At 44.0% G+C, this 18,535-nt stretch overlaps 1 protein-coding gene across 3 annotated transcripts in view; it reads right to left on the bottom strand.

Annotated features, from left to right (window-relative positions):
* Nucleotides 1-18,535, bottom strand: part of GCNT2 (glucosaminyl (N-acetyl) transferase 2 (I blood group)) — a 126,638-nt gene that overhangs the window by 60,152 nt on the left and 47,951 nt on the right. The window lies entirely within an intron of this gene.

Here is an 18,535-nt window from a genome sequence, read left to right as displayed (position 1 = left end):
ACTCTTTTTCTTTTTCTTTTTTTTGGCCCTACCGCGAGGCATGCGGGATCCTAGTTCCCGGACCGAGGATTGAACCCGAAGCCCCTGCAGTGGAAGCGCGGAGTCTTAAGCACTGGACCGCCAGGGAAGTTCCCCCGGCACTCTCTTTTCTAAAACAAGAGCTCACCGGGGTTCCAGTCCTAGGGGATCTGAAAGTGCCAGGCTCTGTGTCCTGTGACTTTGAGATTACGTCGTGACAGCCCCTCTCCTCCCACCGTGGTGTTTATCAGAAGGATTGAAACGGAGCAGGACCCTGTGGGGTCCTCCCTGGTACAAATTCTTTCCGTGCCCCCCGTTTCTTGTTTGTAGGAAATAGGCTTCCTTCAGGCTCCTGGACGTCCCCTGAGCTCCCAAGAGCAGATTCAAACAGTTGCTAATCAGGGAAGGGCGTGGATGCAGAAACAAGGGAGGAACAGCCTAGAAACAATACTGCAGCCTTGGGGCAGGGTCCTGGTTCCTCCTCAAGGGATACACACAACAGTATCTTTGAGTTCTTCTGTGGGAACTAAGGCCTCCACCCAGGTGGAGGATGGTAACTTCAGGCTGAGGGCAAGATCCCTGGAGCACCGCCCTGCTAGCTCGCCACCAGCCAATCGGAACAAAGTCACAAGCCCTGTGGCCCTCACCCCAAATTTTGCCCATTAAATACTCCCCCCCAAACCGTCGGGGTTTTAGAACACGAGCCACCCATCCTCTCAGTATTGGCATCTTTGCAATAAATGCTGCACTTTCCTTCACCACAACCCGGTGTCATTAGATTGGCCTTACTGCCCGCCGGAGAGCGGCCCTGAGTTTGATTTGGTAACAGGATGTTGGGGTCCAATGAACAAATGCCAAGCTACATCCCCTGATTTAGATGAGACCTTAAAACTTCACCGGAAAGCACTCGAATCCTGGCACAAATGATGTTCGGATAAGGGCACCTAGAGCGCATTCAGGTCTTCACTACCCAGAGAACATCATCTAATACTCAAGAGAAGTGCTTTATACCTGCCCGATTAAGCCTGTCAAATCACCTAGGGAACGAATATTGTTTGCCCCTATTTGTAAATAGCAGAGTTTTGGCTGAAGAGCATGAAGCTCTTTAACTTACAAGGTTCTCATCTTCAACCTTTTATTTTTCCAACCAGCTTTTTCTTTAATACAGATCAACATATTTTATTTATGATGGCTTCTAACATACCCATACAACTACTTCATGCCTTCCCGTTTCACCTCCCCTTTGAGGTGAATGTAACCCCTCTGAGCCTCCACCCTGTAGCAGTAACTCACTATCAGAGACTGAGCCCCCACCCCCCACCCCCGCATGAAGAAAAAATGTCCTTGAATGTCCTTTCTCTCCTCCTTTTTGAAAAGTCTCTACCCTGCTATTAATGACATTAATAGAACAATATGCTTATTCCTTGTTTTCAGCAGAGGTAGGAAAACCAACGCTAAGCCCCCTTGATTCAAGGCACCCTGCTTTTCAACTGAATGACACATCACCTCCTGAACCACAGTAGGTTTTCATTCTAGCTTTTATTGCTCCCATTTTTCATTATTCCACCTTGTACATTATTTTTCTCTCTCGCTTACTAAATTCTCCTCATTCTCTAAGACCCATCACAAATAAACTCTACCTAGAACCCACCTTTGGCTTTTTATGCAAAGTGGAAAAAAGTAAATGGAGCCCTTATCTGGACAGAGCAGATCAATCTAATTCTTAGTGTTCCCATGGAGCAGATCAAAGAGAATGAATCTGAAAATATGATAATGAATGAGAATGGAAAATTCAATCCCAAGCTTCTTTTTTTCCCAAATAATACCTTTAAATATCAGGTTATAGTATATCCTATTTCAAGACAACAGAGAGTAATTTCAGTACCTAGTTTGGCAAAGACTTTTTGGCTTAGAGTGAATATTAAAATATTTTAAATATTTGCAGTTTGACAAAGTGTTCAGATACATGACAATGAGGCCAACAGAGTCTGTTTACATTATTATTTCCAACTGGCCAACAAGAAAGGGGTTCAGATGTATACAGGCTTAGGCACTGACGTGAATAATGTTACTATATTGAGAAATACAGACATTAGCCAAATGGGGACCTTTCATCCTATTTGTTTGGTATTCAGTACGTTATTTAAAACGGCACTGTGTGAGTGTTGAAAATGTGGCTCTTTTTCCTGTCTGCCCTTTTGGCTGTCCTTGGGTATTGAAAAATGCCTACAGGAGAACTTTTTTAAAAACCACTTGTTGTAAGAAGGGAAGGCCGTTACCTGTTCCCTTTCCTTCCTAACAGGCCATGTGACCTGCTTTTCCAGCACAGACACCAGGCATGTTTTTGCTGCTGAGACTGAACAGCTCAGTCTTCCCTACCTGCCCGTGACTGCAGGCCAGGACAAGACTGACGCACCTTTGGCTCACTTTGGAAGCAGTTATTCCCGAACTAGACAATTAATCAGGCTAGACATGTTTACCCTTTCCGGGGCCGCCTTAAAAGCTTGCTCTTTCTTCCATTCAGAAGGCTTTATTGTTTTTTACATTATTTAATAATTTTTCCGGGAAACCTCCTACACTGATGGTGGGAATGTAAATTGGTGCAGCCACTGTGGAGAACAGTAGGCAAGTTTCTTAAAAAACTAAAAATAGAGTTACCATATGATCTGTAACCCCACTCTTGGGCAGATATCTGGAAAGGACAAAACCTCTAATTTGAAAAGGTACATGTACCCCCAATGTTCATAGCAGCACTATTTACAATAGCCAAGACATACATGGAAGCAACCTAAATGTCCATTGACAGATGAATGGATAAAGAAGATATGGTATACACACACACACACACACACACACACACACACTGGAATATTACTGTGCCACAAAAAAAGATGAAATAATACCACTTACAGCAATGTGGATGGACCTAGAGATTATCGTACTAAGTGAAGTAAGTCAGACAAAGACATATATCATATGATATCACTTATATGTGAAATCTAAAGAAAAAAGGATACAAATGAACTTATTTACAAAACAGAAATAGACAAAGAAAACAAACTTGTGGTTATCAAAGGCGAAAGGAGGGGGGAGGGATAAATTAGGAGTTTGGGAATTAACATATACACACTAATATATAGATAATCAACAAAGATCTACTGTACAGCACATGGAACTATATTCAATATCTTGTAATAACCTATAATGGAAAAGAGTCTGAAAAAGAATCGATAAATATATGTTTATGTATAACTGAATCACTTTGCTGTACACATGAAACATTGTAAATCAACTATACTGCAACTTAAAAAAAAAAGCATTTTTCCAATTATGACACTATCTAGAGCACAGCTCCAAAATGAAGAGGGTATTCTTTTTGTGAAATACTGGAAGACTCGGAATCTCAGTGAAATAAAGAAATAGTCAAAGGGGGAAAGGCAAGCCTCAGCACCCCTAGGCTTTCTGTGGCAAGGGGCAAGGTAGCACTCGCCTGACTCTGGAAGGCCTACAGAAGGGTGAGCTGAGGGAGAGGCACGTGAAGTCCGCTGCCTGCCAGGCTAAGTCACACCCTTGAGGAAGGCAGCAGCTGGTCGTAAGGAAAATGTCATAAAAGACCTTGCATGTTGTGCTGAAAAACTTGGACTTCAACTTGTTGCCAAAGGAGCACCACCTAAGATGTTAGGTCGAGGAGCTCCCGGGCAACAAGTGCCAACCGGAGGAGGAACAAGAGCAAAATAAATCATGGTGGAAATTACACATCAGCCGGTAAACGCATAAGGCACACGTCAATGATAATAATAGTAGTAGTATTTCTACTGACTAGATAGATTAAATGACATTAAAAAAAACACAACTTTTGGGCTTCCCTGGTGGCGCAGTGGTTGCGAGTCCGCCTGCCGATGCAGGGGACGCGGGTTCGTGCCCCGGTCCAGGAAGATCCCACATGCCGCGGAGCGGCTGGGACCGTGAGCTGTGGCCGCTGAGCCTGTGCGTCCGGAGCCTGTGCACCGCAACGAGAGAGGCCACGACAGTGAGACGCCCACGTACCGCAAAAAACAAAAAACCACAACTTCTAATCAAGTTTCTGGAGGAGACCATGCAAGACGTGCTTTGTCTTGTGTGTCATTAACGCCCACGATTACTAACAGGGCATGGCGCAAAAACGAGGAAGTAAAGCCTCTTAAACTAGGAGATAAATGTGCTCGTTATGCCTCAGTTAACTACATGTCCTAGAAACAGTTCGAAGGCTCTTACAGTCGAGGCTTTAGTCCTGTAGATATTCACAGGACATCAGATACTGCATTGTTTGAGTTTTTTCTTAAATAAAGAAATAAAGATAGGGGAAAGATTTAAAGTCCCAAGGTCACTAAGGAATTAATGGACTGGGAATTAGTAGAAAGTCTACTTTGTATTATTATTCTTCCACTCCTTCAAACTAGTAATGAGAAATACGTTTGTTGCCTTATTTATGTCATTTATTTATTTTTAAATGTGTTGAATGAATGGAGTCCACATCCCCCATGGTTCCAGGTGCTCATGGATAAATGTTCTTTTAACTGGAATTGGGAACAGAGCAACGGGTATCTTTTTTCTTTTTTCTTTTTTTTTTTTTTTTTTTTGCGGTACGCGGGCCTCTCACTGTTGTGGCCTCTCCCGTTGCAGAGCACAGGCTCCGGACGCGCAGGCCCAGCGGCCATGGCTCACGGGCCCAGCCGCTCCACGGCATGTGGGATCTTCCCGGACCAGAGCACGAACCCGTGTCCCCAGCATCGGCAGGCGGACTCTCAACCACTGCACCACCAGGGAAGCCCGGGTATCTTTTTTTCTGACAAACAAAAACTCTGACCAGATTGATTGACCAGATAGATTAAATGACATTTTAAAAAACACAACTTTTAATCAAATTTCTGGAGGAAACCATGCAAGACGTGCTTTGTCTTGTGTGTCATTAACGCCCACGATTACTAACAGGGCATGGTGCAAAAATGAGGAAGCCTGGGTTCTGGTCACTTTTCTACCTTTAGCCGATTATGTGCTCTTAGGCCCCTACTCACTTCCTCTTTATAAAGGATGTTCTCCCTGGTCCCTTCCAGCTTTTTAAAATGAGCTACAATTCAGTCTGTTGTAAGGCGAATCACTAAGCAGCAGTGATGGAATCCAGGCAGTATGAGGTATGGCCCCTATCCTGTAGGAGCATATACCTTCCCTATGATTCAAAATATATACAGCTGAAAAGATAACCAACAAAACAAGAAAGCCTATGGCTCAGTTCCAAACGAGGATGTCCACCAAATGTGACAGGAACTCAGAGAGGAGTAACAGTTCCGTTGGAGGCAGGGTGGTTAGAAAGGGCTTCCGGTGGTGAAACACAGACACCGAGAAGACATTTCAGTTGGAGAAATTACAAGAGTGAGCAAGAACACAAAAACAAGAAAGCCCAATGTGGAGAAATTTCCCAGGGAGGGTTGTAAATCTAGAACTTCTTTGACGTGGCAGCAGATAAAAACCTTCCAGTCAGTGAACCACCTCAAAGTACCAGGCATGTTTCGAGGGTGAGAGTAAGGACTTTTGCCCCCTGTCCTTCCCACAGCTCACCAGCTGAGCCAGGGCCTGGCACACGGTGTGTTCAACGCTGGGGAATGGGTCCAGAATCATCTGGGCATTTGAAAGTGCAATTTTCAGCTATGGAAGAAGGAATGTTGAAACCCATGTTTGCCCACTTTTAATTTATATGTTAGAACAGCATAGGCTAGGAGAGCCATCCATGATTTTTTTCTTTTTTCTTTTTGGCCACACCATGCAGCATGTGGGGATCTTAGTTCCCTGACCAGGGACTGAACCCGTGCCCCTGCAGTGGAAGCGCAGAGTCCTAACCACTGGACCGCCAGGGAAGTCCCCAGGATTTTTTTCTTTTAAGCTGATTTCTAGTTATCTGGAGGTGTGATTTTACGGTACAAATAGTGCTTTTTTTCTCTCTTCCCCCTAGCACACGCCTGTACAAAGACCTAACTATAAATGTACCACATCAACACTGAATTCTATTCATAATTCCTCACGCATCTTTCCTTGGTTTAATTGCATGTACTAATGCAAACTTCATTATACCTTCATAATTGTTCTGGGACTTGTTTTTCCATTCTCAATTAACTGCTATCCTGGAGTTGAGGAAGAAACTGAGGAAACACAGGCTTGAGCAAAAGCTAGATTTATCATGTTAAAATAGTGAAAAGGGCACTAAAAGGACTGGGTCTGATGAAGTTTTTGTTGACGTGGCATGGAGAGGTGAAGTTATATCGGCAGAAAGCGTTAGGTAAATGAGGTGAGATGGTATCATTTCTTGGTCTCACTGATGGCTGTTCTTTGGAAGGTCATTTTTGTGTGGTTTGCATTGTTACTGAAGCAGGTCAAATGACTCAGGGATTCACTCCTTAATTATAAAATATAGGGATTTATTTTTTTATTCTTATTTTTTATATTTATTTATTTATTTGGTTGCACTGGGTCTTAGTTGCGATACGCATGTGGGGTCGAACCTGGGCGCCCTGCATTGGGAGCGCGGAGTCTTATCCACTTCGCCACCAAAGAAGTCCCTATAGAGATTTATTTTTTTCCCCTGGAACTAAGAGTATTTTGAAAGAAAGTAAAGAATGGTGATAATCGAATCCACTTTGGACAACCGGTTAAGTTATTCTGTTCTGGGTGGCTAGATGGTTTGTAAATGAAGCCTTTTATTTATTTGTCTATATCTATCTATCTGTCTATCTATCTATCTATCTACCTATCAGTAATGATTATGATGCTAAGGAGAAGAAGAAGATATTTCTGAAGCACATCTTTCACTAAAATAACAATTCTCCCATAATTGAGGTGGCCTCCAAGGGGGTTCACTGGGGAAAATCCACCTTCTCCTGGGACCCATTTTATTTTCTATCCCGTTAATCTAATTAGCAACAGGAGAAGTTGCTATCTAGATTACAGACCCAAAGCATGATTTCAAATTCTCATCTCACAGGGGGTAAGAAGTTTAACACACAGAATTTTCAAGGCCTAGGTGGCAGGTCCAGGAGGCGTGGGACCAGATCATATCATGGTAGTGTGAGCTGAAGTGATCTGCATCTGATTTTGATGGAACAAAGGTGTCATGGAAACAGTTCCTTTATGCTAAAGGATGCTAAGCAAATATTTGCAAAAGACAGTCTACACAAATCCCCAGAGGCAAATGTCAAAGCCTGTGCAGGTAGGAGGCAACCTTTTAGTGGCAGAAATGTAGCCATTAGTACTATGAACAGCCTGAAATTGGGGGGGCTTAGAAAATGAACAATCAATCATCCCACAAAAGTCACAGCCAATTAACATTTCAGGATGAAACTTACCACTGAATTCACCTGTGGAAATTAATTACTTAACCTTGGAAGAACTGACTCATTGTTTCAGCAAAACACTTGTTTCCAAAAGCCAAACTGGTGTGCCTGTGACTTGAGGTTAAGGATAGTCTAGGTCAAAAGTTTGCAATCTTCTGTTTGACATCTCATTACATGGAGGGTTGTTAAAATACAGGTTGCAGGGCCCCTGCCGCAAGACATCCGTTAGTTTTAGGTGGATTTCAATCATTTCCATTTCTAACAAAGTCTTGAGAGGAAAAGTTTGAGAACCAACAGATCAGATGCCAAAATTCTATGATTTTTTTTTCCTCAATGACCCCACCTGATCTGTTTCCCTAGGACTAAACAATACACTGTAAACAAAACAAAACAACCAATATTTCAGGATAAACAATACTGTATAATTTGGAAATACTTAATAAACATGAATTCAAATGGTGGATAATCGGATCTCTTGAATAAGATTTCCTTTGGAAAGTTAATTGGTACTTTTAGGAAGAATGGCAGAAAATGGATATACAGAAAGGTGCTAGTTGCTGTTATTTAAATAAGAGAAACCCTAGTTGCAGGTCATCCTGCCCCAAATGCATTTTCTAATTTACTGTATACAGTGTGCACACCTGTGCATAATCCCAGTCTTTCACAAAATATAGATTAGGACTATTTACCGACAAACAGTGATGTTTTGAGTATCTAGTGTGCCATAAGCTGAAATGGAGGAGGGTGCAGGAGAAGGATACAAACTTTTTTAAAAAATGAGAAAAAGTCAGAAAATACCGTATATCGGCGCAGACGCAGAGCAACCAGAACATGCATGCACTCCTGGTGGAAGCGGGAATTGGGACCACTCTGGAAAACTGGCAGTATCTACTCAGGCTGAGCACAGACATATCCTCTCCCCAAGCAATTCCATCCCCAGCTATTTGCGTACATGCTTATCAAAGGACGCATAGCTCAACATTCACTGCAGCCGTGTTCATGATAGACCCAAATGCCCACCAACGGTTGTTATACGGCAGGGTTTCTCTACCTTGGCACTACTGGCATTTTAGGCTGAATATGCCTTGTTTGGGGGGGCCGTCCTGTGCACCGTAGGCTGTTTAGAAGCATCCCTGGCCTCTACTCACTAGATGCAGTAGCACCCCTTGCCCCCTCTCCCCAAGGTGTGGCAACCAGTAATGTCTCCAGATATTGCCAAATGTTCCCTGGGGGGCAAAGTCATCCTCCCTCCCCAACTGCACACACCTCCTTCTCTCTGCACAGCAATGAGAATGAATCAGTAGAACTGCCTGCAACAACCAAAAAAGGAATCTCACAAACATAACACTGAGCAAAAAAAGGCAGACAGAAAAAGTACATGCTGTATATTTTCCATTTCTATAAAGGACAAAAACAGGTAAAAATATCTATGCTGTCAGACATCAGGGTAGTGACTGGGATGCTGGTTATTTCTGTGTCTTGATGCTGGTTGCATGGGTGTGCCTAGTTTGTGAAACTGCATCATTCTGAACCCTAATGATATGTGCACTTTCTGTGTTATATAATCTCACCAGAAATGAATGAATGAATGAATAAATAATGAGTCAAAGTCCTTCTCCCAGAAATATTCTTCCAGCGGAGTCTCCCAGGTGAATGGGGATCAGGTGTCTTTCTGGAATAACTAGTATTTATGGTTATCACTTCTAATCAAATACTCTGCAGGACCACATACCAGAGCCCACATCACTTCTTCCCTAAGCAGACCAAGGCTGTTTCCACTCCGGCTCCTGACACCAGCCACCCTTAGCCATGACCCGACGACCTCTCCTTCCTACCAGTGGGCAATGCCCAGCAGAAAGGGAGTCAAGAGGAAACAGAACAGGAGGTCAAAAGTGAATTTAAAAACCCCTTGTGCTCATCAACACAAAACTGAGTGCCAGCATTAAGGCACTTATAAGCTACATTCGATAAGGATGAGAATTCCCTGGCGGTCTAGTTGTTAGGACTCCACGCTTTCACTGCTGAGGGTGCAGGTTCAATCCCTGGTCGGGGAACTAAGATCCCATGAGCTGCACGGAGCGGCCAAAAAAAAAAAAATTATAGATTAGACAACGATGGAGGGGGCACCTGCATGGACAAGCAGAATGTATGTTAAAACAGGGTACCAAGGGGCTTCCCTGGTGGCGCAGTGGTTGAGAATCCGCCTGCCCATGCAGGGGACACAGGTTCGAGCCCTGGTCTGGGAAGATCCCACATGCCGTGGAGCAACTAGGCCCGTGCGCCACAACGACTGAACCTGCGCGTCTGGAGCCTGTGCTCCGCAACAAGAGAGGCCGCGATAGTGAGAGGCCCGCGCACCGCGGTAAAGAGTGGACCCCGCTTGCCGCAACTAGAGAAAGCCCTGAAAGCCCTCGCACAGAAACGAAGACCCAACACAGCCAAAAAAATAAAATAAATAAACAAATGTGGGGTTTTAAAAATAAAAAAAAACAGGGTACACAGAAGTGTGAATGACAAAGCTGGTAGCTGGCATCAGGGCTCTCACCCCTTCTTGCTCAATGATGAAATTCTGAGTCTCAACTCAGAAGGCCACTGGTCTCCCAGTGACCTCCCAGCCCAGGGTCACTGCGCTAGCAGAGGCTAACCCAGCACTCGAGCGTGAGCAGCTCTGCTCCAGCGTGCGTGCTGTTAGTCACTGTGCCATCCCGTGCCCTTCAGGCAGGTTCAGGGACGTCTAGGTGTCAGCACCCAGATCTGCTTCATAGTCGAACCATGAGAAATAAGGAGAGCGGTTTTCACTTTCACTAAGACACGTGACTTTCTTTCTCCAGCCTTCTTTTTCTTTCTCTCACATTCAGTCCATCAGCATGTGCTGAGAATGCACCTGGGCCTGAAGCACTATGAAATTTCTTTTCCTTTCCTTCCAGCTTCTTTATCGCTCAGAAAACCATCTGGACAAATCTTTTCCTTCGGTTCATGTTGTAATTCCAAATTCCACCTCCCTCTTCAGGTGATCACATTTCTGCAGGTTTTGACCTGATCCAGGGGAATAACTGGCCCTGGGCCAAACTGGGTTTCTCAAGCCAGATCCTTGAACTGATAATAATTAACCAGGCACCTGGAAATAATCTCAAGGGACAGAGCCCTTGTGAACCATCCTTATCTCTTCTCTTTTTGCAGAGAACAATTCACCAATTGCCATGTAGATGATCCTTCAAGGTTCACAACACCTCTGTGAAGTAGGCAAAATTATTATCACCATTTTACAGAAGAGCAAGTGAGGCTTAGAAAGGCCCAGCTATTACCCAACCTCAGGAAGTCAGGCAGCATTAGAGCCGAGCTCTGAATTTATATATTTACATATTGAACTGCTTCCCAATAAAAACAGATTTATAAGGGTATATAAAAATTCATTCCGGGCTTCCCTGGTGGCGTAGTGGTTGAGAGTCCGCCTGCCGATTCAGGGGACACGGGTTTGGGCCCCGGTCTGGGAGGATCCCACATGCTGCAGAGCGGCTGGGCCCATGAGCCATGGCCGCTGAGCCTGCGCGTCCAGAGCCTGTGCTCCGCAACGGGAGAGGCCACAGCAGTGACAGGCCCGCGTACCGCAAAAAAAAATAATAATAAAATAAAAAAAATAAAAATTCATTCCGAGCTCCTTCTCTTCCCAGGGGCCAAGGCTACAGTTGGTGGAGGTGGGACCACCATGTCCCAGAGCCAGGACTTCAGCTAAGCACTGTGGGAAAGCCTAGTTACACAGAGTGGGATGGAGAAAATAAGTGAATATACTGAGGTTAATGGAAGCGAGGTTCCTCATTTCTGCGGAAGGAAACGGAGAATAAAGGAATAAAGCCTTTGTTGTTGGATTGGAATTGGAGATCGTGTGAATTTGTGGATTACTTTTTTTCTTTTTGGCCTCACCACGTGGTTTGCAGGATAGTTCCCTGACCCCGGATTGAACCTGGACCATGGCAGTGAAAGGGCCGACTCCTAACCACTGGACCACTAGGGAATTCCCTATGGTTTTTAACATATAAATAGAGAGATGTATAGATAGGCATGTGTGTGTGAAGGTATGAGATAATGTGTGAATGAGTTGGAGTATGTGTTTTATTTTTTTAATTTTTTTAATAAGGTATGACTGTTTGTTTATTTATTTATTTTTGGCTGTGCCACGGGGCTTGCAGGATCTTAGCTCCCCAACCAGGGATCGAACCCATGGCCCCTGCAGTGGAAGCATGGAGTCTTAACCTCTGGACCGCCAGGGAAGTTCCTGGAGTAGGTGCTATAGAATGCACGTGTGTGAGTGTGTATGTGTGTGTCACATGTGTATATAGATATTGTGTATACATGTACATACATAATTTTATTCTAACTCTGAACCCTGAAAGGGCACAGAAGTCATAATACCCTTGCGTGACCAGATCTTGGTTTCTAAATACCAATCTCTACTAAATAGAGCCAGGGTTCTTTGGAGAAAATGGCTGACTCCAAAGCTGGGGCAGGTTAAGTACAAGATTAGCTTGGAAGGTCTCCTTGTCCCAGAAAGTCAGGAAGTGCTCGAAGAATGACAGGGGTGTGTTGAAGAAGCCAACTTGAAGGGGCCGCACTGGTCAAGTCTGGAACACTCTGAATAGCAAAATAAGTAAAACTAGTAATGGATTATAACCCATTGAATAAAATGGGAATCCATGTCCATGAGAATATAAATAAACAAACAAACACATGGAGAGAAGAGAAAGCTCGACATTATAGATGAAAGCCAACTAATCAATATAGAAGCAGGGATTTGGCAACTGACAGAGTAATAGAGTCTGGCAAGAACCATCAGAGGATGATATAACTGGGGTGTGAATGTTTGAAGAACAGGATATCTACATAGTTTCAAAGTTTCTCCTGCAAAATATGTATCAGTTATTAGTATCAATTCAAAATACTTAGGAATTTACTTTAGAGATGAGACATTGGCAAGCACTATTTTAACCAAGGGTCAAAGTTAACGTCACCACTATAGGGACTTCCCTGGTGGTCCAGTGGGTAAGACTCTGTGCTTCCAATGCAGGGGACCCAGGTTTAATCCTTGTTTGGGGAACTAGATCCCACATGCATGCCACAACGAAGAAGTCCACATGGGGACTTCCCAGGTGGCTCAGTGGTTAAGAATCTGCCTGCCAATGCAGGGGACACGGGTTCAAGCCCTGGTCCGGGAAGATCCCACGTGCTGCTGAGCAACTAAGCCTGTGCGCCACAACTACTTAGCCTGTGCTCTCGCGCCTGAGAGCCACAACTACTGAGCCCGCGTGCCACAACTACTGAAGCCCTTGCGCCTAAAGCCGGTGCTCCACACAAGAGAAGCCACTGCAATGAGAAGCCCATGCACCGCAACAAAGAGTAGCCCCTGCTCACTGCAACTAGAGAAAGCCCGCGCAGCAACGAAGATCCAACACAGCCATAAATAAATAAATAAATAAATATTTTTTAAAAGTCTGCATACCTCAACTAAGATCCGGCACAGCCTAAATTAATTAATTAATTAATTAATTATTTTTAAAAAATCACCACCATCAGAACAAATCAACATTTCATGCTTCCACAGCGTTACTTCTCTGACATATTTGCCCAAAGACAGAACTTGAATCTAATCATGAGGACACATCAGACCTGCACTCTTCGAAATTTATAAGATCTTGAAAGACAAACAGACTGAGAAATAGTTCTAAACTGGAGGAGCCTAAAGAGATATGACAGCTACGTGTAGCTCGAGATCCTTACTCAGGTCTTAGATTTATGAAGGACATTATTAATACAACTGGTGATACTGGAATAGGGCCTGTGGATTAAAGAGTAATGCTGTAGCACTTGATGGTTGTTGTAAGGCCAACTGGCCCGAGGCAGGGGAACGCAATCAGATTCACAGGTTGCATCAGACCGAAACTCTCCGGACCACCCCGTTCCAGAAACTGACCTGGAGGCTTTCCGGACCACCCAGTTCCAGGAACTGACCTGGGGACCTTCCACCCTGGCCCAGCCTTCCCGCCTTTCGAGGGGCGGGACTAGCGGTCCCAAAACTGATGTAACCGGCACCAGATAGTGCCACAATACCCAAAGAGACCACCAAATAAGGAATACCCTGCGCCCTCCCAGATTCACCACACCCCTTTCCCTTCCTCCCCTATAAAATCTTGCCCAACCCTCGCCCGGGTGCGACTTCTCTGGCCCCTTTCTCTCCGACCAGTGAACCTCGCCCGGGAGCGCCCCCTAATAAAGCTCACTTGAAGCTTTCCTCTGTTTCGCGGTGCCGTTTGTTAAGATCCGAACTTCCAGTTGTATTATGGTATGATACTATACAGGAGAGCCTCTTTGTTGTTAGGAAATACACTTTGAAATAGTAAGAGGTAATTTGCAAACGGTTCAGGAAAAGCATAAATGTGAGAGAGAGAGGAAGAAAGGAATAAGGCAAATATGGTGGAATGTTATGGGTTGGGGAGCGTAAGTGAAGGGTATAGGAGAGCTCTTTATACTATTCTAATAAGTATATAAGTATTATAAGTATAGTAATTTTTAAATTAGTTTAAAATAAAAGGTTGAAAACTCATGAAGCTCTTCAAACATTTCCTAGATATTCAAGGAGTAGTATTTTCATTAAGTACATTACTTAAGCCACAGAACTCCTAAAAGGCAGCCTGATGTACATTAAGTACATTAAGTACATTACTTAAGCCACAGAACTCCTAAAAGGCAGCCTGATGGATTAGACTGGTCATGAATTAGGGGTCAAACAAACCTAGATTAAGTCATTTTACCTTGGATAGCCTTGGTTTTCTCATCCACAAACTGGAGATAATAATATCTACCTCCCTCAGGATTTCTGAGAGGTATTAAATGACAGCCAAATGAAGCATCAGTATTGTCCTTCTGCTGTCCCCTTGAGAAAACCTTTGTTCTGGAGAATTTCTTCTTTAGACAAAATTTATATTACCTGCATCAACAAAACAGGGCCAGTGTTGGAGCTGTCTAGGATGCGGAAATAGCCCCAGTCTACAGAATTAACATAGGACAACAATTCTACTTCAAGATCATGACCAGAGTCATCTCTTCCCCACTTTTTCTGACCAAATAGAAACTTTGCCCCTCTGAGTTTTTGAAATCTGGTTTTTAATGTAGGGTGGTATATTAAGGAAGTAATTTTTTCAACAGTTTTCACACCAGGGCACATAGAAGACAGTCATTGTCTGACACCCATTAAAAAAAAAAAAAAAAAAAAAAGAACAAAGTTCTCTCATCTACAGGTGTCTGGCCAAGGGTCCCCAGCTGCCGTGGGCCTTGTATGCCATACATGCTGCCCGGATCACCATGTAGCCAATTTGTAGCCTCGCCCAGGAGATCAGCATGCACAGACACAGCTGGGAAGCTCAGCAATGCACAGAAAGTATAACAAGGAAAGAGGCTGCCATTACAGGAAGCAGTTTGGGAACAAACCTAAAGCACTCCGTACACTTCCGGAAAAGATGGAGCCGTTTGTAGCTGCACTCAGAATGAGGCTGTGCAGGGCCCTGGGACCTTCAGAACAACTCCACGTTTCTATTCTCAGGATCCACGTCTTGTCAGTAGTGACCTATTGTTGCATTTAATTTGTGTGTGTTTAATGTTTATTTATTTATTTATTTATTTTTGGCTGCGTTGGGTCTTCGTTGCCGCGCACGGGCTTTCTCTAGTTGCGGCGAGCGGAGGTTGCCCTTCCTTGCGGTGCACGTGCTTCTCATGGCAGTGGCTTCTCTTGTTGTGGAGCACGGGCTCTAGGCGTGTGGGCTCAGTAGTTGTGCCTCGCGGGTTCTAGAGCACAGGCTCAGTAGTTGTGGCGCACGGGCTTAGTTGCTCTGCAGCATGGGGGATCTTCCCGGACCAGGGCTCGAACCCATGTCCCCTGCATAGGCAGGCGGATTCTTAACCACTGCGCCACCAGGGAAGCCCTGTTGCAATTAATTTTATTCCCAATCCTGCCTTGTCCTTAATTTCACTTCCCCTCCTATCTTAACCTTCCCTTTTATGGCTTTGAAGTTAGAAAGCCACTCCACACCTAGCTTTTGCCTGATTGACAAGACCGAAGCCTTGTGACTTTCTTTTGCCTGATTGATAAGACCGAAGCCTTGTGACTTTACAGGGCTCAGGACTGAGCCCTGTAAAGTCACAAAGAGCAGCTAAAAACAGCTGTGCACAGCTTAGTATTCGAATGGAAAATTCTACCAGGGTGGCTGATTTACCTTCTATAAAAATTGTTATGATTTTTCACCATGGTTAGAAGGAGGTCAGTTAGGATTGCAAAGATTATAGGAATTTGAAATTCACTTCATTCCTAATAAGGACAAAACTAGAGACACACATTTATCGATCCTCAGAGATAAAAACAAATGCTTGTGAAACTCTGTCAGACCCTGCCCTAAATTTGCCAAGCTTGGTAACACAAGAAATAGTCTTTGAAGCAGCAAAGTGGTGTGCATTTAAACGACCCCCTCCTAAGTTTCTAGGTGGTCAAGTATAGTTAGCACAGACCAATGCACACACATACAAATGGAGACTGTGGCCAAGGGGCAAATCTTGTGAAATGGAAGAAACAAAAGGTAAAAGCCACAAAAACACTACCTGGGACTCCAGCACAAACCCTTCATCTCACTGTTAAAGAGCTGGGAGAAAAAGGTCATAGGCTGGAGAGAGCAAATAAGGTTTTTTAGACAGGAGTGAATCGTAGCCATTTGATTCTTCAAAGGAGGAGGAATTATGGTTTGCATAAAACCACAGAAAAGCGTCAAATTTCAGTAACTACCTATTAGGACATTATCTTGATTAAATGGGTTGCTTTATGTTTTAAGTGTCTTAGCTAATTGCTTAGTCAAAGGATTCAGGAGGAAGAAACCTGAATTAACTTTTTAGCCATGCAGTGTGTCCTTAATTCAATGTTGGACAATTTCATCTTTTAATACATCCAGTCTTCAAAACAAACTCAAGTGTCTTCAGCACTTATGAGTTGGGCATCTATGGGAAAGTAACACAAACTCTTGGTACCTCGGCTTCCTCATCTATAAAACAGAGATTGAAACAATATCAAGGCTCAAAGAAACAATGTCCAAAAGGCCCTTAGTCCTCTTCCAAGAAGATAGACCAAAGGCCAACAAGCACATGAAAAGATGTTCCACATCATTGCTTATTAGGGAAATGCAAACCAAACCACAGGAGATACCACTGCACACCCACTAGAATGGGTAAAATAAAAAGACAGGCAATAATGAGTGTTGGCAAGGATGTGAAGAAATTGGAACCCTCGTACACTGCTGGTGGGAATGCAAAATGGTGCACCTGCTTTGGAAACCAGCTTGGCAGTTCCTCAAAATGTTAAACATAGAGTTACCATATGGACCAACCATTTTTTTTTAATTTTTTCAATTTTTTTATTTTTTGGCAAGCACGTGGGATCTTAGTTCCTCGACCAGGGATCGAACCCGTGCCCCCTCCAGTGGAAGCGCAGAGTCTTGACCACTGGACCAACAGGGAAGTCCCTGGACCAGCAATTTTACTTTTAGAATCTACCCAGGAGAAATGAAAACATGTGTCTATACAAGGACTTGCCCAGGAATGTTGACAGCAGCGTTATTCGTAATGGCCGAGGAGTAGAAACCACCCAAAAGCTTGACAACAGATGAACGGATAAACAAAATGTGATCTACCCACATAACAGAATAGTAGTCATCTGTATAAAGGAGTGAAGTACTGATTCATGCTACAACCTGGATAAACTTCAAAATCATTACATTAAGTGGAAGAAGCTAGACATGAAAAAACATATATATGGCTTGATTTATATGAAATGTCCAGAAAAGGCAAATCTACGAAAACAGAAAACAAAGGGTTGTAAACGGGTGTGAGGTTTCTTCTGCAGGTGATAAAAGTATTCTAAATTAAATTGGGGTAATGGCAGTGCACCTGTAACTATACTAAAAATCATTGAATTTTGTACTTGAAATGGGTGTTTAACGGTATGTGATTTATATACCTGAATTACATACCTCAATTCTGCGGTGTATAAATTATACTTCAATAAAGTTGTAAACTTAGAGGAAAAAAGGAAGTTTGTCCAGTGCCTGAGACTGAAAAGAACTGATGTGATGGTGATGTACCTGCCTTCTTTTGTAGTGACTAGACCTGGATTGATTGTTAGCTGACAGTGATTTGGGCAGTAGAAGACTTTTGGGTTTGCATGAAAGCAACACTGTTGCAGGAAGAAAAAAAATGGGGCGAGAGAGGACGGTCACATCCCGGGGTCACAGGCGAGTCCCTGGGACGGGGCTGCCAAGTGAGGGACCTTGGCTTCGTGCAGGAAGGAATTCAAGAGCGAGCGGAAGTACAGTGAAAGCAGATTTTTTCAAAGAGATACACACTCCATAGGCGAGAGGCCCCAGGGTAAGGTAAGGGGTTGTTAGTTTTTATGGGATGGGTAATTTCATAGGCTAATGAGTGGGAGGATTATTCCAACTATTTTGGGGAAGGGGCGGAGATTTCCAGGCATTGGGTCACCACCCATTTTTTGGCCTTTTATGGTTGTTCTGGGAACTGTCATGGCGCCTGTGGGTGTGTCATTTAGCTGATGCATTACAATGAGGTTCAAGGTCCACTGGAAGTCGAATCTTGTACCATCTTGGGCTTAGTTGGTTCTAACCAGTTTATGTCGTGTCCTCAAGGGCTCTGTCATTCTTTTTTTTTTTTTTTTTTTTTTGTACGTGGGCCTCTCACTGTTGTGGCCTCTCCCATTGCGGAGCACAGGCTCCGGACGCGCAGGCTCAGTGGCCATGGCTCACGGGTCCAGCCGCTCCACGGCATGTGGGATCTTCCCGGACCGGGGCACGAACCCGCGTGCCCTGCATCAGCAGGCGGACTCTCAACTACTGCGCCACCAGGGAAGCCCTCTGTCATTCTTTTAACCTGTCTCAACACCACGCTTATTTTATAGTAGCAACATAGGGGAATCAAATTCAGTCTGACGCCCAGCACTGTGTGTGAGTTGAGGCTCACAAAGATAGAAATCTCACTCTGTCTCTCCAGGACTCTGCACTCTGTCGGGTTTCCAGAGATACTGAAACATCAATAAACCCTCAGAAGAAGATAAG

Source organism: Mesoplodon densirostris, chromosome 10, assembly GCF_025265405.1.
Source record: "Mesoplodon densirostris isolate mMesDen1 chromosome 10, mMesDen1 primary haplotype, whole genome shotgun sequence".
Classification (NCBI taxonomy): domain Eukaryota; kingdom Metazoa; phylum Chordata; class Mammalia; order Artiodactyla; family Ziphiidae; genus Mesoplodon; species Mesoplodon densirostris.
This window is presented reverse-complemented; position numbering and strand designations above follow the sequence as displayed.